The 23,714-nt window shown below is 37.4% G+C and overlaps 1 long non-coding RNA gene across 1 annotated transcript in view; it reads right to left on the bottom strand.

Moving 5' to 3' along the window:
* Window positions 1-10,431: 10,431 nt before the first annotated feature.
* The window catches only part of LOC125611491, a 24,624-nt gene continuing 11,341 nt past the window's right edge, over window positions 10,432-23,714 (bottom strand). Inside the window, exon 3 of the long non-coding RNA XR_007341646.1 lies at window positions 10,432-10,663. This is a non-coding gene — a long non-coding RNA (uncharacterized LOC125611491). The remainder of the gene's footprint in view (window positions 10,664-23,714) is intronic.

The raw sequence follows: 23,714 nt of genomic DNA on the forward strand, positions 1-23,714 counted from the left end.
GAAACCCACGTTGTCACACCAGGCCCCTGGAATCAATTACTCTCAGGGAAGCATGTCTTCAAGACCAGCTGGTTTCACACTTGCCATATTTATCACATCTCCTCTCCATGAGTGGTGTGGCCAAGGCTCTAAACCTGATTCTTCTCCAGGCCTCTGAACTTTCATGTTCTTTTGCTTTATTTCTTGCCAACGTAGGAATGAAGATGTGTTGAAGATGACTGTCTCGCTATGGAAAAGTGACTCTTAGAAGAGGAATTCAGCATTCTCAGCCAAACCAAGAAGGCCATTAATTTATATCATAAAACAGACAGCCAAAGAACGCAAGAAGTGGCATTGCTGTACTCAGAAGCTTCTTGCAAGTGTAAACAAAAACTTTGGTTGTTGCTGGTGACTGGCTGCTTTTCAGAATCCAACCAAGTTTTAGAATGGAAACAATCAAACAGTGATTTCAATGTCCCCATGGGGTCTGAACATCTTTTCTAACCTTATTTCCACCCATCACTTGGCTCCATCTATATAATGGATATAGCTGGCTTTCTGAGAAAATAAATGAGACAGAGCCCAAAGCCATTTGCACCTTAATTAATGAAGACTGGATTAAATATCTAGGTACAGGAGTATAGGGGTGTGCCTCAACTCTACTCTGCGGCAAAGGCCCACATTTTGGTGAAGACTTTTCATACATAATCCTTACTTTGTGTCCCATGGTCTTACAAAGGTCTTCTAGAACTGCCAATATACTCATAAATCTTAAAGGCCCATAAACATGTGGTTTGCTTCCCAGAGTTCTCTGTCCTGTACTTATTATCACTGACAATGGAGCCTGTGTTAGAGAGAAGCCTAAGGTTGCGGCTAATGTTCATATGTCATTGAAAAGAAGATGGAAAAATATCCCTTGACCTTTAAATAGAAAGTTATGCACACAAACATAAAAAGATGGTAATAATGGAAATATTCTTTAAAGTTGTTGTGTCCTAGAAACTAATAACAACTTAAACAGCCACCAAGAAGGGGCAGTGGCTTGCAAACCAATTTAATTAATGTTCAAATTGGCTAATTTATTTTTCTTTGATTGTTGTACTCTTTAGTGTAATATTTCTTTGTTGATACACATGTGCAACCGGTTGAAGCAAAGAATGCTAGACACATGAGAAGGTGTACACCTGTCTATTTCGTACACAGCAAACTTGACCCATCAGAGGGTGACCAGACATCTCAGTTTACCTGGTGACCTAGGGTTCCATCCAACTGGAGCCCTTTTCACTCTCAAATGTCTCTCAATTTAGATAATAAGTAATATGGTCACCCTCATTAGTGACCTCTTTATCTGATTTTTTCTCAGATACTCTCCATGTCCTAAAGAAGGTTATCACAAGAGAAAGATAACATGGGCTGACAATGGCAACTGTCCCCAAACACCTGAATACTATTGTGTCATTTGGAGGACATGAGAAACAGATTTCAGTTCATTGCAAGGGGGCGGGAGTAGGGAGTTCAATCAATGGAACCTGACCCAAAAAGAAAAGAGCTGTCCTAGAAGGTAACTAATTTCTCAGCCCTGAAAGCAGTCAAGCAAGAGGGCTAGACGACCATCTTTCGGGAATGTCATAGATTTGCATGTTGGATCACCACTGACCAAGCCATGCTAAAGTCTAGAGAACCCACTGAAGAAATTGGAAGCCTTGTCTTCAGAGATTTACCTTATTGAGCTTGTGTGGAGCCCAGGTAAAAATGCATCTTCCCTTGGATAATTACAAAATTAACATGTAAAAAATATGAAAAAAGTATAAGGCAGTTAAAATCCACCTAAAATCTCACCAAATATCAAATATTCAGTGGCCATTCTTTCATACATTACTACATGAATATTTCACATATAAAAGTTTAACATAAACTGAATTTGACCAGGGAAGTGGTTTTCACTGTAATTGATGATAATATTTGTGAGTTTTTAAAACCTTGCTTTTTCCCATTCCAATTGAGTGTGATCAGTGTTATTAGTCTGCTATATACTCTTCTAAATCTTTTTCCATGTTAGTGTAATCATAAACAAAAGTGTAAATATTATATACACATGTGTAATTATTTTTTTAAAGCAGTATGTATTATGAACACTTTTCAACATCTTATTTTTTTATGTTTAGTTCATGGAAAGCTGCCAAATCAACTGGTATTGATCTCATTTATTCTATTTTATGTCTTGGAAGTGTTCTATAGTGTCAGTACTCCTGAAGTTATATATTTGTTCTTTTATTTTTGAACACTCACTCTGTAGTTTTTGTTACTGCTCATATTTCTGCAATTAGCATCTTTGTGCTAATATTTTTAGTATAAACTTTAGCCTTTATGAAATAGATCCCCCAAGGCTGAGATTATTGGATCAAAGAATATGTGTGCTCTTAGCCAAGTGTGATAATGCATGCCTGTAATCCCAGTGTCTCAAAAAGCTGAGGCAGGAGGATCACAAGTGCAAAGCCAGCCTCAGCAACAGTGAGGCAAGGCACTAAGCAATTCAGCGAGACCCTGTCTCTAAATACAATACAAAATAGGGCTGGGAATGTGGCTCAGTGGTTAAGTGCCCCTGAGTTAAATCCCTGGTTACCCCCACCCCAAAAAGAATATGTGTGCTTTTAATCTTGACATTTCCAGATTGTTTTCCTATACACCAGCAATATAATAAGAACTCCTTTCTCTGTATTCCAGCCAGTTGGTTCCCATTCTTTTTTATGTTTGACATTTTGGTATGTTCTATGTTTTATTATTACTTTGATTTCCATTTTTTCTGATCTGCAATGAAGTTGAGCATCTTTTCATGTTTGTTAGCCTTTGGATCTGCTATTTGTAAAGAGCTTATTCATAGCTTTTACTCACTTTTCTTTTAAGCTGTTTCTAAAAGCTTCTTTTTTATATTGTAGGAATAAATCCTTTATCTTCCATATGTGTTGAAAACATTTTTCTGAGTTTATAGTTTGCATTTAAATTTTGCTTATGGTTTCTTTTGCATCATTTAAATATTTATTTATATGGCCATGTTTATCTTTTCTTTCATGGGTTCTTGGTTTGCTTTTTTAGTCATGACTCAACCTTGAATCCTGCTGCTAAGATGGAGAACCACTAGACTAGAATATCTCAAACTTCCCCTCGCACCCTTGATTTTAGGGTTTTATGTATGAGATACTACAAAGAGTTCTCCCATTTTTCCAACTGAAATGTTTTGGAGTGACATTTTGCTGTCAGATTTTAAGTTAGGTAACAAAGGAGTCAAATGAAAATGTAGGAATGCTGTGTAAAAGCAGAATATCTGTAAAATTTCAGTGCCATTTCAAGAAACTGAGTTATGTGCCGTATTATCAGAATTCAATAGGAGATTGTCCTCAAGGAGAAAAAACAAAAAACAAAACCAGCTACCCATAGGCCACTAAAGTAGCACACATTCTTGGGAGGCACTTATGAGCAGGAATCCCTTCATTCCAACACAATCTTCAGGCTTGCTAGGACCACATTACCAATCAAAGACCTTACTGGGGGATGGGGGAGTTTGATTCAAAATTCCCAATATCTAAGATATACAGTGTTTAGTTCAAAAGGGAAGTCTTACGTGACTAAAAAGCAGCAAATGGAATTCTAGCTCTGGATATTATTTTTTTTTTTCTTAAGGAAGCCTAGAAGGTATTACTTGCCAGATTTTCATGTCTCGTGAAAAACATGCAGGTCTTAATTGATTCCTGCAGAATCTCTTAAGCCGATGAAAGGGATATGCCTCAGAGAAACTTGCTTGTTGGCTGTTTTACATGCATGTGCACGCACATACACACAGAGTCACATCACTGCCCTCAGACTTTACAGTCAGACTCCTGAGCTCGCCGACTTATCAAAATGAATGTGAGTCATCCGTTTTCCAGACCTCTGTACCTCAGGATAATTGAGGCAACAGTTAGCCACCACCTTAACTCTCTAACCCATGCCTAAAGCCACTACCAGTTCCCAATATTTCACAGTCCTTCTGACCTTTATGATTTTGAATATTACATTTTAAGGTCTAAAATGTCCCTTAATATTTTATTGTTTACTTTAACAAGTGCAATGAAATTGAAAAGCAAGATCTTTCTGCTAAATTTATTGAGTGGTTGGATTTGGAAACCTGATTCTTCTCTTATTTAAGAAAAGTACAAATTTGGCTATGGGGACTTATATGGGGTAAAGGCATGCTAAGCCGTACATCCATGTCTTCTTCTAATATATACATGTCTACCCAGTTTTGCCTCCATTTTTAAGCCTATGTTCAATATAAATAAAAAGAGCTCACAATGTTCATTTAAGTGACAGTCCTGGGTGTTCCAATTTCAGTGTTTCTAGATATGAAAGGACATTCACCCAACCTGGAATAGTCCAAATTCCTTCCTTCCCTGTTGTCATAGAGAAGCAGCCCAGTGTTGTCTTAGGAATTCATAACTCCATGCAGATTGATGCCATTATAGCTTCAAGGTCCCCAGACTTCATGGTCCTGCAGACTGGATCTGTAGTCCTTCCCAGCAGTCCTCTTCCATGGTCAGTTTGCTCTCTTATCTCAACACCACCTTCCCTCCACTGCTACTCAGACCTGAATTCCCACAGTATAGTGGCCATTGCAAATTACAAGTAAATCTATACCCCGAGTGAATGCATTCCTTGTGGGCTATATGAATGCTGTGTTCCTCCTCTAATCAACTCTTCTCTGTGCCTATGCTCCTGGCTTCCCATCTTTTCCATTGCCACAACCCACTGAGTGTTTTTATGTCTTGACTCTATACAATCTTCTATCATCCATTTCTCATCAGCTGATAAACATGGGCTGGTCTTTCCAAAGTGTGCAAAATTCACTTGCACAGTGTGTAAAGATATACTCTCCTTTCCTTGACAGATTGTTTTTTCTGGCTGCCTTCCTTTTGTTCCCCCAACTAGAGCACTGCCCCTATTCATTTACATCCTTATCAATGTAATTTGTGTTTACTAAAGAACTTCTGTCATGTCTGAAAGGGATTTTCCTCCTCTCAATTGACCACTCTATAGCAATCGAACCCTTTGATCTTTTCATTCATGAGATGATTTTCTATTTTGTGTCCAGGACAAATTTCTCCCTCCTCAATTCTCTTGATAATCTTCTCTTTCTTGGAGCAATGGGGTACTGTATAGGCTCCTTTTTTTTCCCCTTAATGGTCCAGAGGAATAGTATTTCAAAGAATTATGTCTTTAGTCTTGAATCTTATTTTTTTAGCTGTTTTCATTTTTATTTATTTTTTTAAAATCTGTGTGTTTTTATTTTATTTTATATTGGTTTATTTTTAAAATACATGACAGCAGAATGCATCACAATTCTTATTACACATATAGAACAATTTTTCATACCTCTGTTTATATATAAAGTATGTTCACATCAATTCATATCTTCATACATGTACTTTGGATAATGACGTCTATCACATTCCACCATCCTTGCTAACCCCCTGCCCTCTCCCTTTCCCTCCCGCCCCTCTTCCCTATCTAGAATTCATCTAATCCTTCCATGCTCTCCCTCCCTACCCCACTATGAGTCAGCCTCCTTATATCAGAGAAAACATTCGGCATTTGTTTTTTGGGGATTGACTAACTTCACTTAGCATTATCTTCTCCAAGGCCATTCATTTACCTGCAAATGTCATGATTTTATTCTTTTTTATTGCTGAGTAAAATTCCATTGTGTATATATGCCTCATTTTTTATCCATTCATCCACTGAAGGGCATCTAGATTGGCCACACAGTTTAGCTATTGTGAATTTTGCTTCTATAAATTCTGATGTGGCTGTGTTCCTATAGTATATCAATATGGAAAGCAGTGTGGAGATTCCTTGGAAATCTGAGAATGGAACCACCATTTGACCCAGCTAACCCTCTCCTCAGACTATACCCAAAAGGACTTAAAAACAGCATGCTACTCTTGAAACTTTATAGGTTCTCTCTTGGCAAGAATTCAATATGCAAATGTCAAATGTTACTTATATATGTTTACTTTCCAAATGTGTGATACTGAAGAGACACAGAATACTTAAAAAGTTCCTGTATATAAAATAATTCATCAACCTCCCCTGTTACCAAATTATACCTAATCATGTTTCCCATTTTGATGGTTGGTTGGAGAGTTTGCCCAGTTTCCTGGGTAATAGACATCCTGGACAACTCCTGCTTTCTCAGCCACCATCATTCCCTCTCCCTTATTTTCCCCATTCAATCTCCATTTTGTCATTCTATTCAAATCTGCTCCCCTTTGTTGAGGTTGAGTTATCTATCACTAATTCTTGCAAAAGCCCTGTAAATTATCTCCATACCTGCATGATCAACTCCATCTAAGAATGTTCAGATCCTTCAACAAGATTGACCTAAACTTGAAATCCAGTGATGTGACCATGCTGCTTACATAACTTTAGGAGGACACTGTTTTCACAAGATCTTCCTTTGGATGAGTAGACTTGAGAAGATCCTGCTCCTGACTGCCATTGTGCAGCCTGTACCCTGGGTTTCAGACACAAGAAGCCACCTACAGTTCCCAATATTTCACAGTCCTTCTGACTTTTATGATTTTGAATATTACATTTTAAGGCCTAAAATGTCCCTTAATTTTTTTTGGTAGAAAGAATAAATAAAAGTTTATATATTTGTGTAAATATACATTTATTTATGTAAAATAGTTTTATTTTTTATTTTTTCTTGAAAGGCTTTGTTGTTGATATTTAAATAGGGAGAAATAATTTTTTTTAACCCTCCTGGACTCTGAAGTCTGGTCATGCTTAGAAATGACTGACAGTGTCATAGAAGCAGCTTTATAAAGAAGTTTGAAGGAGTTGTATGAGATGGTGAGAGATAGTGAGTCAAAGTAGTTTTAAAAATATTGATCATCTGCAGATGATGCTGCTGCTGATCCTGCTGTTGCCGATCCTGCTGGAGCTGACACCACTGATGTGGCTGTCCTGCTGGAGGTCTCTGGCACACCCTTGGGTACCTCAGACACAAATTCCCATGCTACCTCCGTGGTCATTGCTGCTGAATGGAAGTCTCCTGTCAGTCACCCGCCACCTGCACTGCTACCACCATTGCTGCTGCCTCTGAATCTGCTGCTACCAGCCTGAGGTCGCCTTGAGGTCTTCTTTCTGAGTGCTGCTGCCACAGAAGAAACCGCTGCCCCAGATGCAACTGAAGCTAACACTGCTGCTAAGCCCCAGAGATCGCCTGGTGACACTGCCCCCATAGCTGCAGCTACTGCTGCAGCCACCACTACTGCTGACCTGCTGCCTGCTGCCAACAACCACCTTCAGTACTGCTGCTTCCATGGCCTAGAGGACTGCTTGGGGGAGACTCCAGGTTTGGTTGCACATGGTTGCAGCAATTTGGGGAGCAGCAGTGAGATCTTGGGACTGCAGTGTGGCCAAGCCTGAGATATCTGAAACCCAGATCAGTGGGATAGAGACTGGGTTTGTGAAGGCTGATCTGGGTTTAGTGATCCTGAGAGATGTCAGAGACAGGGCTGAGAAAGTGTTGAACACTGACAGAGGAGTTTGATTTTCCAGCAAAATTTATTTTTTATTTTATTTTATTTTTTGATTCACTAATCTTTCTACCATATTTGGAACAGGATTTTTCTATGCACCAGTGTGTGGAGGACAATGATATATGAATGGTGTTTTGCATTTTTGTTGTATTCTTGTGTCTTTAGTTTTTTCTCTTTGTCCATATTCTTCCTCTCTCTTGTCTATTTTCTTTTCAACTTTTCTCCAATCAACAGCCAATTTCTGTTGGCTCCTCTTACACTCTTCCTGTGAATTTTTACTTCTAGCTTCTCTCTTTCTCCCTCATGAATATTACATACTACACTACCTCTGTTCTCTCATCCACCATTTGAAATTGTAAATCATTTTTAACAAATATTCTGTTTGTATTATAGATAGTTATTGAACTCATCATTTTGGTTTAATGCGAGAAAGCAGTAGACACCTTAGTGGGAGCTATTAGGTTTATGGCTATGTATTGTGGAACCTGGTTGCTGTTGATATTGGTCTCACCAGTAAAGGTGAAGCATTGGAAACCTTCAGGGATACTATATGTCTACAGGGTAGAATTTATCCTGCCTTAGATCCATACTTTTAGATGGGAAAACACACTAATAATTTGAAAAAACAAGGGAATAAAACACCCCAAACAAACCAAGATGCTTCAACAATAAAAGTCACTGATAACACAGAAGAATAAATGTCCAAGAAGGAGTTCAGATTGTATATAGTTAAATTTGATATGTGAAGTAAAGGTAGTCTAAGGAGTGAAATCAAAGAAAAAAATAAGGAAGTGAAAGACCACTTCAATAAAGATTAGAGATTGTGAAAAAAAAACAAAAAACAGAAATCCTCAAAATGAAGGAATCAGTAAGCCAAATTATAAACTCAATAGAAAGTATCAAAAAAGACTAGACCATTTGGAAGACAGAACCTCAGACAATGAAGTTAAAATATATAATATTGAAAGTAGAGTTGAACATGTGTAGAAGATAGTAAGAAACCATGAACAGAACATCCAAGAATTATGGGATAACATGAAAAGACCAAATTTAAGAGTCATCAGAATAGATGATGGAGCAGAGATTCAAATCAAAGGAATGCACAATCTTTTCAATAATATAATAACAGAAAATTTCCCAAACCTAAAGAATAGAATTGAAAAATCAAATACAAGAGGCTTACGGGACCCCAAATGTACAAAATTACAGCAGACCCACAAGAAGACACATTATAATGAGAATGACTAACATAGAGAATTAAGATAAAATCTTAAGGGCTGTGAGAGAAAAAAAAATTATGTATAAGGAGAAACCAATTCAGATTTCAACTGATTTCTTAACTTTGACCCTCAAAGCAAGGAGGTCCAGGAATAAAATATTTCAAACAGATGCCAATTAAGAATTTTATATCCAGCAAAATTAAGTTTCAGATTTGAAGGTGAAATTAAAACATTCCATGCTAAACAAAAATTTATAAAATTCACAACTAGAAAGCCTACACTACAGAGCATTTTCAAAAAAAATATTCCAAAAGGGTGAAGTGAAAAAAAAAAAAAGTGAAAACCAGCAAGGGGAAGACATACACTAAAGGGACATTCAACCAAAAGAGAAACTAAGAAATTAAAAGCCAGAAATAAATCAAAATGACAGGGAATGCAAATCACATCTCAATAATAACCTTGAATGTTAATGGCCTAAACTCATCAATTAAAAGACATAGACTGGCAGATTGGATTAAAAAGCAAGACCCAACAATATGTTGTCTTCAAAAGACTCACCTCATGGGCAATCTAGATATCCACAGGCTGAAGGAGAAAGGATGGGAAAAAAACTTATCACTCATATGGATTGCATAAACAAGAAAGGGTTTCTATTCTCATTTCAGATAAAGTAGACTTCAAACCAGATAAGGTAGGTATTCAGATAAAATAGACTTCAAAGTTAATCAGAAGAGACAAAGGAGAACATTTTGTACTTCTTAATGGAAGTAAATATAAGCAGGACATAACAATTATAAATATTTATGCCCCAAACAATGGAGCATCTATGTACATCAGACAAACCCTTCTCAGTTTCAGGAGTCAAATAAGACCACAATACAATAATACTGGGTGACTTTAACACACCTCTCTCGCTATTGGACAGATCTTCTAAACAAAAACTAAATAAGCAAACTGTAGAACTACATAATACAATCAATAATTTAGACTTAATAGACATGTATAGAATATTTCATCCATCAACAAGCAAATATACTTTCTTCTCAGCAGTCCATGGCACCTACTCTAAAGTAGACCATATCTTATGCAACAAAGCAACTCTTAGTAAATTCAAAAAAAGCAGAAATAAAACCTTATATTCTATCAGATCACAATGGAATGAAATTAGAAGTCAATGATAAAATAAAAAAATAGAAGCTACTGTAACAAATGGAGACTAAATAATATACAATTGAATGATGAATGAATAGTAGAAAAAATAAGGATGAAATAAAAAACTTCTTACAGGTAAATGAGAACATTGATATAACATATCAAATCTCTGGGACATTATGAAGGCAGTACTAAGAGGAAAGTTTTTTGCATTGAGAGCATTCATTAACATAATAAAAAGTCAACAAATAAATGACCTAACATTACATTTCAAAGTCCTAGAAAAAGAAGAAAAAATTAACAACAAAAGCAGTAGAAGACAGGAAATAATTAAAATTAGAGCTGAAGTCAATGAAACTGAAACAAAAGAAACAATTTAAAAAAAAATGACCAAACAAAAAGTTGGTTCTTTGAAAAAAATTGGTAAACCCCCTGGCCATGCTAATGAAGAAAAAAAAGAGAAAAACTTCAAATTATTAAAATACAAGATCAAGAAGGAAATATCAAAACAGACATGTCTGGAAAATAGAAGATAATTAGAAACTATTTTGAAAATTTATACTCTAATAAAATAGAAAATATCGAAGACATTGACAAATTTCTGGAGACATATGACCTACCCAACCTGAATGAGGAGGACATACATGATTTAAACGAATCACTTTCAAGTAATGAAATAGAAAAAGGCATCAAAAGCCTAACAACCAAGAAAAGCCCAGGACCAGATGGATTCTCAGCCGAGTTCTACAAGACTTTCAAAGAAGAACTAACACCAGTACTCCTCAAAGTATTCCAGGCAATAGAATAGGAGGGAACCCTTCCAGACTCATTCTATGAGGCTGATATCACCCTGATACCAAAACCAGACAAAGACACATCAAGTAAAGAAAACTTCAGACCAATATCTCTGATGAACATAGAAGCAAAATTCTTGATAAAATTCTGGCAAATTGCGTACAAAAGCATATTAAAAAGATAGTGAACAACAATCAAGTGGGATTCATCCCAGGGATGCAGGGTTGATTCAACATAGAGAAATCAATAAACATGATTTATCATATGAATAGACTTAAAAACAAGAATCATATGATCATCTCAATAGATGAAGAAAAAAGCATTTGACAAAATACAGCACATCTTCATGTTTAAAACACTAGAATAACTAGGGATAATAGAAACATACCTCAACATTGTAAAAGCTATATATGCTAACAGAAGGCCAGCATCATTCTAACTGGAGAAAAAATTGAAAGCATTTCCACTAAAAACTGGAACAAGACAAAGATGTCCTCTTTTACCATTTCTATTCAACATCATCCTTAAAACTCTAGCCAGAGCAATTAGACAAAAGAGAGAAATTAAAGGGATACAAATAGGTGAAGAAGAACTCAAACTATCACTACTTACTGATGACATGATTCTATATCTAGAAGATCCAAAATATTCCACCAGAAAACTTCTAGAACTAATAAATGAATTCAGCAAAGTAGCAGGATATAAAATCAACACCCATAAATCAAATGCATTCCTATACATCAGCAATGAATCCACTCAAAGAGACATTAAGAAAACTACTCCATTCACAGTAACCTCAAAAAACAAACAAACAAAAAAAAAAAAAACCCTGGGAATCTATCTAACAGGACAGGTGAAAGGCCTCTACAATGAAAAGAAAACCTCAGAAGATGGAAAGATCTCCCATGATCCTCGATAGGCAGAATTAATATTGTCAAAATAGCCACACTACCAAAGGTGTTATGGAGCCTTAATGCAATTCTATTAAAATCCCAATGACATTCTTCTTAGAAATAGAAAAAGCAATCATGAAATTTATTTGGAAAAATAAGAGATGCAGAATAGCTAAAGCAATTCTTAGTAAGAAAAGTGAAGCAGGAGGCAACACAATACCAGACCTTAAACTATACTACAGAGCTATAGTAAGAAAAATGGCGGGCTGGGGATGTGGCTCACGCGGTAATGTGCTTGCCTGGCATGTGCAGGGCGCTGGGTTAGATCCTCAGCACCACATAAAAATAAAATAAAGATGTTGTGTCCACTGAAAACTGAAAAATAAATATAAAAAAAGAAAAATGGCATGGTATTGGTACCAAAATAGACTTGTAGACCAATTGTACAGAATAGAGGATACAGAGACAAACCCACATAAATACAGTTATCTCATACCAGACAAGGGTGCCAAAAACATTTACTGGAGAAAAGATAGTGTATTTAACAAATGGTGCTGGCAAAACTTGAAATCCATTTGTAGCAAAGTGAAATTAAACCTCTATCTCTCACCCTGCACAAAAATCAACTCAAAGTAGATCAAAGACTTAGGCACTTGAACAGAGACCCTGCACCTAATAGAAAAAAAAAATTGCTTAAATCTTCACATGTCGGGTTAGGATCTGACTTCCTTAACAATACAGCTAGCATGAACGAAGTAAAATTAAGAATCAATAAATGGGATGGATTCAAATTAAAAAGCTTCTTCTCAGCAAAGGAAACAATTAATAACATGAGGAGAGAGCCTACAGATTTGGATAAAATTGTTACCATACGCACCTCAGATAAAGCATTAATCATTAGGATATATAACTAACTCCAAAAACCTAACACCAAAAACCAAATAACCCAATCAATAAATGGGCTAAGGAACTGAACAGTCCCTTCACAGAAGAAGAAATACAATTGATCAACAAATATATGAAAAAGTGTTCAACAACTCTAGCAATTAGAGAAATGCAAACCAAAACCATTCTAAGATTTCATCTCACTCATGAAATTCTTGAAATGACAGTCATCAAGAATACAGCAACAATAAATGTTGATGAGGATGTGGTGAAAAAGGTACAGTCATACATTGCTGATTGGACTGCAAATAGGTACAACCACTATGGAAAGCAATGTGGAGATTCCTCAGAAAACTGGGAATGGAATCATCATTTGATCCAGCTACCCCACTCCTTGGTTTATACCCAAAGGACTTAAGATCAGCATACTATAGTGATGCAGCCACATCAAAATGTTTATAGCAGCTCAATGCACAATAGCTAGCCTGTGGAACCAACCTAGGTATCCCTCAATAGATGAATGGATAAGGAAAATATGGTATATATACTCAATGGAATATTACTCAGCTTTAAAGAAGAGTGAAATTATGGCATTTGCCAGTAAATGGTTGGAGCTGGAGAATATAATGGTAAGCGAAATAAGCCAACCCTACAAAATCAAAGCCAATGTTTTCTCTAATATGCAGATACTAATTCACAATAAGGCGGGGGGCACTAGGGAAGAATAATACTACCTTAGATTAGGTAGATGAAAGTGATGGGAGGGGAGGGGAGGGGATGTGCAGATAGAAACAATAGTAGAATGAAACAGACATTATTACTGTATATATGTGACTACATGACCGATATGATTGTGCAGCATGTACAGTCAAAAAAATGAGAAATTATATCCCATCTATGTATGATATATCAAAGTGCATAAATGCATTGTACTGTCATGTGTAACTAATTAAAACAAATTTAAAAAATTTAAAAAGGACTGGAGATGTAGTTCAATGGTAGAGCCCTCTTGGGTTGAATCCTTAATATGTAAATAAATAAATAGGTAAATAAGTATGTATGGTAAAAAAAATAATTTGATCATCCAGCAAACTCATACCTTTCTCCTCCTCTTTCTGTCCCCTTATCTCTCTCTCTCCTTTTTTTGGTTTCTGTGTTCCTCTTTTCCTTCTTCTGCCTCTCCACACTTTCTGCAATCACTACTCAGGCAAAAAAATTGGAGGAATGGACCAGCTTTGTAAGTAAATTGAGCAGCCTCACATTTTCCAAATAAATTTTAGAGATTCTTTCCTGCATTGTCATAAAGAAATGCCCTTTAAAAATAAACTTTGCTCACTTGCACAATACCCCTATCTTTAGAGAATGACTGTGTATCTTCCCTGCCTCTGCTGAGTTTTACATCTTCTTTTGCCCACTCAGCCACGCCCACTGCACAGCTCTTCACCCATCCACTCAAAATGTGAAAGGAAACGTTCCTAGCTCCTCACAATAACATAAATTGCATGGTTCTAATGTCCTCCATGAACGCAGGGCTTATGAAATAGGCCAGCAACAACTTGGGAGGCTGATATTCCTATTCTGCTCCCCATGAGGCTGAGTTCAAGGGAGTTCCTGCAGAATGGATGGACAGGATCAAGCACCATGTAGAGCCAGAGCCAACACTAGGAAGGAGGACAGACCTCTGGCTTTTCTAAAACAGTGAATTTCCTACAGGAAAACCTAGAACACCTCTGTCACCCACATGCCCTTACTAAAAATAATGTCAGAGTTACTAATCATGGTTTGCTCCTGTGATGTGCCAGGCAGAGATGAACAAATTGCATGTACTATAGAATTTAACACTTCAGCTTTCTTGCAAGGAAAAAATCCTAATATCTGAGCAAAAAAAAAAAAGTTAGATTTGACTGCTAAAATACTTCAGGGTGTCCCCATCATCTACATTATAAGAGCCAAATTCTTACCTCCCACTTCCCCCTTGCAGGTATTCTATATTCTAACCACAGGGATTCACTGGCACATGTGAGTGTTTAATACCACCGTCTTTGTCTATACCTTTCTCCCTGCCCGGAATGTTCTGGGTATTCATATTCATTCCTCATGACAAAGCCTTAATTCCTTATTTTGAAACCGATTGACTCCCTAATGAACTTGGGTTCTCCTTCCCCTTGAACTCCACTTTGTCCAGAGCTACATGACATCCATGACCACACTGTACAGTACTCACTTGACCGCCTTGAAATCTTTCTTGTCAGGCCACATGCTCAATAAGTCCAGGAATGTGTCTCTTTACCTACTAGGCAAGTTTCCAATAAATATTTATTGAAAGAATTAACAAACAAGTGAATAAACAGATGTTCTCTGAGGGCAGAGGGAGGTCTCCCTCCCTTCTTCCACACAGTTCTCCTTATTCATGTGTCACCGAGTGGCCGTTCCATTGTGACAGTGTCCCAGTAAGGAGTTTTCAGCTGGACCTTCCCTGAATAAACGTAGGGTGTCGTGACCCCCTCACCGTTAAGATTGCTATCGACACATAGAGCTGTTGCAGTTTGCTCTGTCTCCAAGGACAAAAGATAATAGGATCGATTCATATCCTGTCAGAGGGAAGCTGCTGAAGGTCAGAGAGGTGGCAAGCATGAATACATCCCAAGGTCACAGATTCAACTATGTTTCTCTTGAAGACAGTGAAATCCCGTGACCTCTAAATGAAGAAATAGAATACATCCTGCCTGTTTCAAGTACTGCAGACAATACTTATAGATAGGAAATCCCCAATTTTGAGTTTCATGGAAAAACTGGATCTGGACAACTTAAGAGAAAATGTTACTGAAAGGATATTACATGCTTTCCAGAAACTATGGAAAGACAGAAGAATGGATTTTAAAACTGGATACCAAGAAGGGGCTGGGGTTGTGGCTCAGTGGTAGAGTGCTTATCTAGCACATGCGAGGCCCTGGGTTCGGGTTCGATCCTCAGCACCACATATAAATAAATAAAATAAAGATATTGTGTCCAACTACAAATAAAAAAAATATTTAAAAAAGAAAAAAAAACTGGACACCAAGAAAGGACATTTAGGCACTGCCACCAGAGATAAAGTCAGGCCTCTGAGCCAGGTTAGGGTCTCCTGCTGTTGCTTGCCCTATGAGAGGCTTCATCTTGCACTGTCCCCAGACTTGACAACAGACCCCAGACACCATTTCTGCACCTGGAAATCACATGTGGTTGCTGTCATGAGAACATCTTATACACTTCCTCCCTCATTGTGTTGGTTGCTCCAGATCCAAAACAATGCAGGGGTGTCAAAGTTGTGCACTCATATCTAAACTGTAAGATGAAATAAAAGAGATAAGCTGCCTTCACAGCTTCTACAGCAGGAGATGTGTTCAATTGCATAAAACAGGGTTTCTCTCAAGCATAATGATGGAGAAAAAAAATGAGACAAATGTCTACAACACACCCAAGCTTGTCTGCACGTTAATAGCTATGTGAAAAAGTAGAGTTATTTCTTGTTTACATTTTTGAATGTCATCTCACATCATAAAAATAAGAAAACCAGACCATTAAAAGACTCAAAAGATATTCTTAAGCATGCATTTCTATGGAGGACAATAATGAGTTAGAGTTATTCTTGTCTATTGAAACCTTATAACCTAAAAATGGAAATTAAAAGTTTACACAAATAGGAAATACATTGTAAGTGCCCTTTGAGCTGTTTGGTGAGCCATCTCCAGACTTGGATGGCCAGGGAAGGCATCACAGGGAGCAATAAAACCACTGAGTTGGCTCTGCAGTCTTCCTTCATCCTCATCCTAATTGATTCTCCTGATTTTGTGAATTCCAGATCTTCATTAATGTCAGCCACTAAGGTCAGCATATTCTTCATTGTCTTCTTTAGTCATCTGAATTCTAACAGGTTTTTTGAAAGCTCAATTTTAGGAAAAATTTTGTATGGACATATGTTCCTGCATGTTTCTTAGAAACAGACATAGCAAAATAAGGTGACTTCAATTGCAAGGGAGGAATTATCTCTGTCTATCTCAATGACACCGGAACCACCCTGAATCACTATATAAACTATAATTCGACAAAGTCACTTTTATTGGAGCTTTTACATATTGGATTTACTTAAATTCAGGACACCATAGTCATCTTCTTCCTTGTCCTAAAATTTCCTGTTAACAGAAGCTCTAGTCCTCAGTTCTAAAAGCTTTAAACTAGGCTTGACTTAGATACCCATTGATCCCCTTTGACCAAAAAATGATCATGCTTGGCCATTCTGCTTTCTTCACCATGCATCAGTCCTTCTTTTCTCCTCTTTCCTTCTCCATAGCGCCTTCACGGTACAGCAGGCTGCTCACCCTGATCTCCGGTGGCTTCCTTGACACTCACATCCCTTCTCTAGTGCACACTTCACATAATTTCCCAGGTCAACCTTCTGTAAATACTCACTGTAAAACCTTGCCCTTCTGCTCACAGAAACCCACGGGCACTATCTCCCACTTAATTAAGGTGAAACCCTTTGTACCATGTCTAGAGGGTACAGGTATCATGCCTGAGAACTCTCCAGAAGCAATTCTGATAAACCTCTGCTGATTTCACTTCATGCTTTTGTTTATTTTTGTTTTAGAATAAAAAATGCTCGAAGAATAAAAAATCCGTCCATGTTGCATTTCTGCTCACCTAGATCATTTCCAATCTCTGAGGCTGTTTTTTCTTGACTTGAAATAGCTTCCCATCCCCAGGTACTGTGAAATATACCTTTACCTCAAAGCTGTGCATCATTGGCTCATCCATCACCTCCTTCTCTGAACGCATTTATCACTGAAAATTTATGTAGCACAATTAAATATTTAAATATTGTTCTATTTTGTCAATCGGGTCATTTTTTCATATGTATTCATCTTAGCTGTTTACCTAGAATTTTTGCTTCCTGAGTTTAGAGATTATGTCTTCTGCTTGGATATTCCTTCCTAAGTCCAACTTAGAACTGGCTAAAAACATTATGGATGACCAATGAATACTTATTAGATTGATTCTATATAGAGTTGATTTTTTTCCCATGGGGATCTTAGCTCTCAGATGTCAAATCAATTCACCTTTTAATGTCATACCATGACTGAACGATTACTACAGTAATTCCTTATATATTTTTGCCTTTTGCATTTAACCTTTTAAAAAGACACCTATCAGATCCAAGAAAGGAACAGCCTTCTGATCTTAGCAACCTTAAACACTGGGTCCTACAATTCAAGGAGTGCTAATTCTCAGCTCTCCAACAATTCCATCAACTTGGCAATTACTCAAAATATCTTTAGTCATGAACTCATTCCTGATACACAGTCAGTCACATCACAGAATGTTTAAAGTACCCAGATGCCCCCAGCATTCCGAATATCTGTTCTGGAATGTTTCTCAGAGGCTCCATCTTATAATTGCTCTGGCCCCTTTGCTGGAGCAGACCTGTCAACAAATATGGACTTGATTCAGCCAGCCAAATTTCATACCGCTTATGTCACTCACACACTCGACTTGGTCCTTCTCTCTTGGAACTGTCTGTATCTGAGAAAATGCACATCTTTCCTCAACTGCTCTTTTTGCATTTCCTAGAAAATAAGATAATTTTTCTTGGCTCACTATGACTCTCCTGACCTCTGACTTTCTCAAAGAAATCCAAGGAAACTACAGAAACAAAAGATTATGGTTTGAGTTTACCTCTTCCTCTAAATTGACTACAGAGCAGGTGGGATAGAGCAAATGATGGAATGAAGAACCAATCTCTGGTATTTGTAGGGCACTCTTTTCTTGTCAAATTAAACTTCTATATTTTTTTCCATAGAATGTTTGCAGCATGTGAGAAAAGTGCACGCTGGGCTTCAAAATCGCATTTAATGTACTTATTTCTACAATTACTTCAACGGCATTTTAAAAGTTGGTTTATTTTTCTCTTAGTTTTTACCATTAGGAAGATTTGTCAGTTTAGTTTTCATAGACAAAACTAGGTACTTCTAATTATATGATGGCAGCTATTTAAGTTGCCTTAGTGGTGTCTAAGACACTGTTTAGTAGTTCTATGATGGTTACTGAGAAAAAAACATAAATTTATACTTCAATGACTGAGATATATTAGACATAAGAAGTGGCTTGGTTCCACTGGACTCAGCACTGTTCAGATCAGTAATTCTAATCCATAAATCCTAGGAGTAGTCACAAAGTGGAAGAAGGAAAGAGGCAAGATGGTGGAACTGTTGTTAAAATCATTGGGTGAAACAAGAAGAAGAGACCCTAGAGGGAGGAGATGGAAAACAGCCAAATGTAATTTCCTGCCAAAAGTGACTTTAAATCTTCCATAGGAAGAAATCCTAGACATTCCTTGTGTTGGTCCAAATGGCAGAGCTAGGGCCAAAGGAGGAGGCTTCAGGAAGCTAGATAAGTTCTGAAAGTAATATAAAGAAGACACTTTTTAAAACAGAATTCAGAGCTAGCCAATGTTGGAATGGACTATGTGAGCCAGAGAATTTCCGTCACCAGTGACATCACAGGAAGAATTTCTACACTGTGTAGTAGGCTAAGTGGACACCAGGTTACCATTCATCAAATTCTTCTTCCGAGGGAGGATTTTGCAAAGTTGTAAGTAGCTGACAAAAGTTGCTTCTTATCATGATAAGTAGTTGTTACAAATGCTGCCTCGACTTTGGAATTCTGGGAGCTGCCTATTTTCCAGGTAATCCTGTTCTTCAGAGAAAAGCCTACTTGCAGTAGAGCAGCACAGAAAATGAAGGAGAGTCATTTTAGCCAACATGTAGCTGAGCTGGGGGGATAACTGAAAAAGAGAAAATAAACTTTGCTATTCATCAGAGATGCATCCATCCTTATTCCTTATATGTTGGAATAATGATCATTTCATTTCCAAGACAATTATATGTTTTCATAAGATTGCAGAAAAGCACACTAGTTCTGCTTCTACATGATAGTCCTGTTCCATCATGTAAATAAGAAAACCTTAGACAAATGTTTACCATTGTAATATAAGTGCAAACACTCTTCTAGACATACTGCATGTATTATAAAATTTAATAAGAAATGCTCAGAAATGTTGTGTTTAAAGCCTAGGAAAATCCAGGCAATATTGATAGAGATAATTTGCTGCAATCACATTAAAATAGCTGTATTTAAATATATAATATTTATATTTCTTTTGCATTACATTTCTTTTATATGGGTATATATTTTTATATGGCTATATTTTTTACCAAGAAACATAAAATAGACATCTCAATTCTTCTCCTGTTATGTGTGTTCCTTGGTAATACAAATGAGGTAACAGTTTAATGACTTGCTTTTATGAGATTGTGGTCACTGTGCCATATATTGAGGAACTAGAGTCAAAGAGATCAGAGTTCAAACAAGGTCAGATAATTCTGAGTGCCAAAGTTGAACTTCAAACCCATGTCCTGGGTTGTCTCACCACAAACTCACTCATCAATATATTGCTTTTGAGGGCAGCCCGCAGCATAGGGATGTTATATAGAGGGAGGACAAATGGAGGATCCACAGCATTGTTGAACCTGCTGCCCAGGTTACATCTGTTTTCCACATCACAAGGTAGTTCCCACAAATGCCAAGAGCTTTGGCCTGCAAGCTGGTCAGTGGGTTGGAGGTGAAGATGCATCTTTCTATCCACCAGGGAGGAAGGCCTCTTGGCTCTTTGTGTTCAGTTAGTAGAATGATCACAGAATTATTGTCCAAACCAGTGTACTTTTGAGAATGAAAGAACACTACCAACAATTGTGCTAGAATAACAAGTGCAAGGACAGAGGTGTCTAAGGTGATCAGAATATACATTCACTGCATCCAGCTTTGGTCTTGGTCTCATACTGTCAGGTTCATCTTGTCTTCAGAGTTTTGCTTATATTCAAGCATAGGAGAGTTACTTGTTAGCAGAGTAATCGTCTTTGATTATCCAGTTTTAGTTATTTATTTTTAAATTGTTTTTTCTCAATCTTTGGGCAGTTTCCTTTAAAGTGTACTGTTTTTTATAGTAGTCATTCACATTTCTCCCCCAAGTTTAACAACAGATGTTGTTGAAGTATTATTTTTTCAGGTATTTACACATTATGATTCGTTATCCTTTTTTTGTTGTTGTTGTTACTACAAATGATCTTTTATATATTGGGAAAATCTGAATCATCTCATATCTGCCTTCACTGTATGTGTTTCTGAGATTCACAAATTGATCCAACTCTTATGCCTTGGTTTTCTTAAAAGTTGTCATTCTTCACTCACTCTAACCTTATTTTTGGATTCTGAGTTTCATATTGGCTGCCATAGTGTGGTGTGGTGAATGTGAAAGTAAATTATGGAGAGAAATAATTGTGAGGGAAAGTGGTCATGATGGTATCTACATTGGAGAGCAGGGTGAGGTAAATGGAGTGGGTCCTGAGTAGCAGATTCTTGGTTCATCTGCAGTCATGTATACTTGCTTTACCTTTCTAAACTTGCACCTACATAAACTTAGATGAATTAAAATTAAACATTTGATTGCCCAGACATACTGTCCACATTTAAATTTCCCAGTAGCCATATTTGACTTGAAACTTCCATATTAAGCATGAAGGGTATAGAATATTTCCTTCATTGCCCAAAGCTCTGTTGGACAATGCAAACCAATTAGATTCAACAGCTCTTCTCTTTTCAAAACAGCTATAAGATTTCACATGTTGCTGGGCACAGTGGCGCATGCCTGTAATTCCAGTAGCTCAGGAGGCTGAGGTAGAAGGATTGCAAGTTCAAAGCCAGTCTCAGCAACAGTGAAGCCTAAGCAACTCAGTGAGACCCTGTCTCTAAATGAAATACAAAATAGGGTTGGGGATATGGCTCCATGGTTGAATGCTTCTGAGTTCAATCCCCAGTACTCCTCCAAAAATAAGATTTCACATGTTTTCAATGAAATGAAAATGATAAATGTTTGACGTATAGATATGCTAGTTACCCTGATTTTATCATTTCAAAGTGTACACATTTATGGAAATATCACATGGTGCTCCATATATATATACAAATTATTATTTGTTAAGAAAAAGTAAAATTCTAAAAAAAAAATAGTTCCCTTCATTTTTTAGTGGAAGATGATCCCAAGAGTGTTTCCTAATTAGGAAGCTAATTATGGTGATTGTATTCTTTCTTGTCAAGTCTTAGGTGAAGAATTCAGGTTAAAGGTAACCAAAGCACACTTTCTCACTGCTTATACCTAGTTGTCTAGAGGTGCTTAGGAACTCATGCTAAACCTATCAGACTGAAGGAAAAGACATTTATTCCTGATTGGAGTAAATATTTTCTCTCTCTCCTGATGCCTAAAAGTGAAAAAAGAACTTTGTTCCTGTTCTTCCTGGCAGCCCACTTGTGACCATGAGGGTAGCTAGCTTGAGGGCAAAGCTCCCATGTGAGGAGGGCAAAGCAAGAGGCAGAAAGTGAAGTAGGTTTCCTGAGAGCTTCACACCAAGAGGCAGCCTTACTTCTGGGTTTCTTCTTAAGTGAAATGATAAATGTGTTTGTGGTGTAAGCCCACGTGAAACCAGATCTTTTTTACTTGCCAGTCAAAGCCCTTGAACTAATCGATCTGAACTCTTGTTCTGTAACTGCCCCCAAACAGTCCTATGACCTTGAATGACCCTTACAACCTCTCTGGGCCTTGGTTTTATTTTTAATGTGTATAACAGCAAACAGAAATCTGAGAGATGTCTTAATAAGATTGTTAAAACTGTGAAGACTTGGTGGAGATAAGTCAGCTCACCAGAAGTGCTTGGTGTTGGTAGTGCTAGGTACACAGGTATAACCAATTCATGCCACTTGGCATGAAGTTCTGGGAACTCTCCAGGGAGAGATGCTCTCTCAATGCTCACATGCATACTTAATACCTCTTACTTTAAGGACTGGTGATTTAAAGTCTGGTGATTCATGATCTCCTACTGTCTTTGGAGACACATACATAATATTAGCACATTTAAATGTAATTATTTTAATATGCTCTGTCCAAGGATCTTCCTCCATTTTGGGGTGTGTATTACAACAGTAATTACATATTTTATTTGCAACTGATTTATAAAAAGTTGAATCCTCTTGATCTTCCTCCCTAAGAAGTGGAATCGACTGCAATCTGGCACTTTAAAGACTCATTATCTTTTTACTTCCCACTCGGCTATCAAAGTGTTCGTGCCCTGCACCACATATTCTAATATATTACCCATTGCACCATCAAAGCCAAGTGCCTGAAAATGGTCCTTAATTTCTCTGTCCTGCTCATCTCTGCATTCAAACTGGTGGTTAATTGTGTCAAGTACACTTTCTAAATTTCTCTTGAATCAATTGTCTCTCTACAGTTTCTCTGTTTTTTTTTTTTTTTCCAGTTCACCTGGATTATAACAATCCCTCCTGAAAGGTCTCACTGCCCAGTACAGAGATCATTCCTACCAGAAGAGGCCTTCTAGAATACGTTTCTGATGATGTTACTTCCCAGCTAGAATTCTTCCCTACCTCTTGTCTGAATGGCCTGTTCCTTACCAAGAAACTCCTCTCTCCTCTCTTGTACATGCACTCTAGAGTCTCACCATCCTCACCACTTGCAACGCTGTAGTTGTGCATCGCAACGTCTTTTACTGTCACACGTCTACACATCTATTCATTCTCCTGCAATTCCTGTTCTGTCCCTCCACATATTTCCCATCTAACCATGGAGAGCCCCCACCTTTCCAAGGCAAGCCCATCATAGCCTCACTGTGCTTCTACTTAATTTCATGTCAGTCTTGTCAATCTGTCTACTAGAACAAGCATTCCTTGAAGGCAAAGGTCATGTTTTAGAATCTTACACCTGACCCCCTTGTTTTAGGGTTGTTTTTTTTTTCCACTAATGTGACCCAAAGACCTGACAAGAACAATTAGGGGAGATAAAATTTATTTAGGGGCTCACAGTTTCAGAGTTCAAAGTACATATATAAAGACATGAATTGGCGTGAACACACTTTATATACAAAGATATGAAAAACTGTGCTCTATATGTGCAATAAGAATTGCAATGCATTCCACTGTTGTGTATTTAAAAAAATTTTTTTTTAATTAAAAAAAAAAGAACTCATAGAAGGCTGGGTCCATTCCTCGGGGCTCCAGATGAAGCAGAATATCATGGCAGAAGAGTGTGGCAAAGGCACCAGGAACGG

The sequence above is a fragment of the Marmota marmota genome, unplaced genomic scaffold (assembly GCF_001458135.2).
Source record: "Marmota marmota marmota unplaced genomic scaffold, marMar, whole genome shotgun sequence".
Taxonomy (NCBI): domain Eukaryota; kingdom Metazoa; phylum Chordata; class Mammalia; order Rodentia; family Sciuridae; genus Marmota; species Marmota marmota.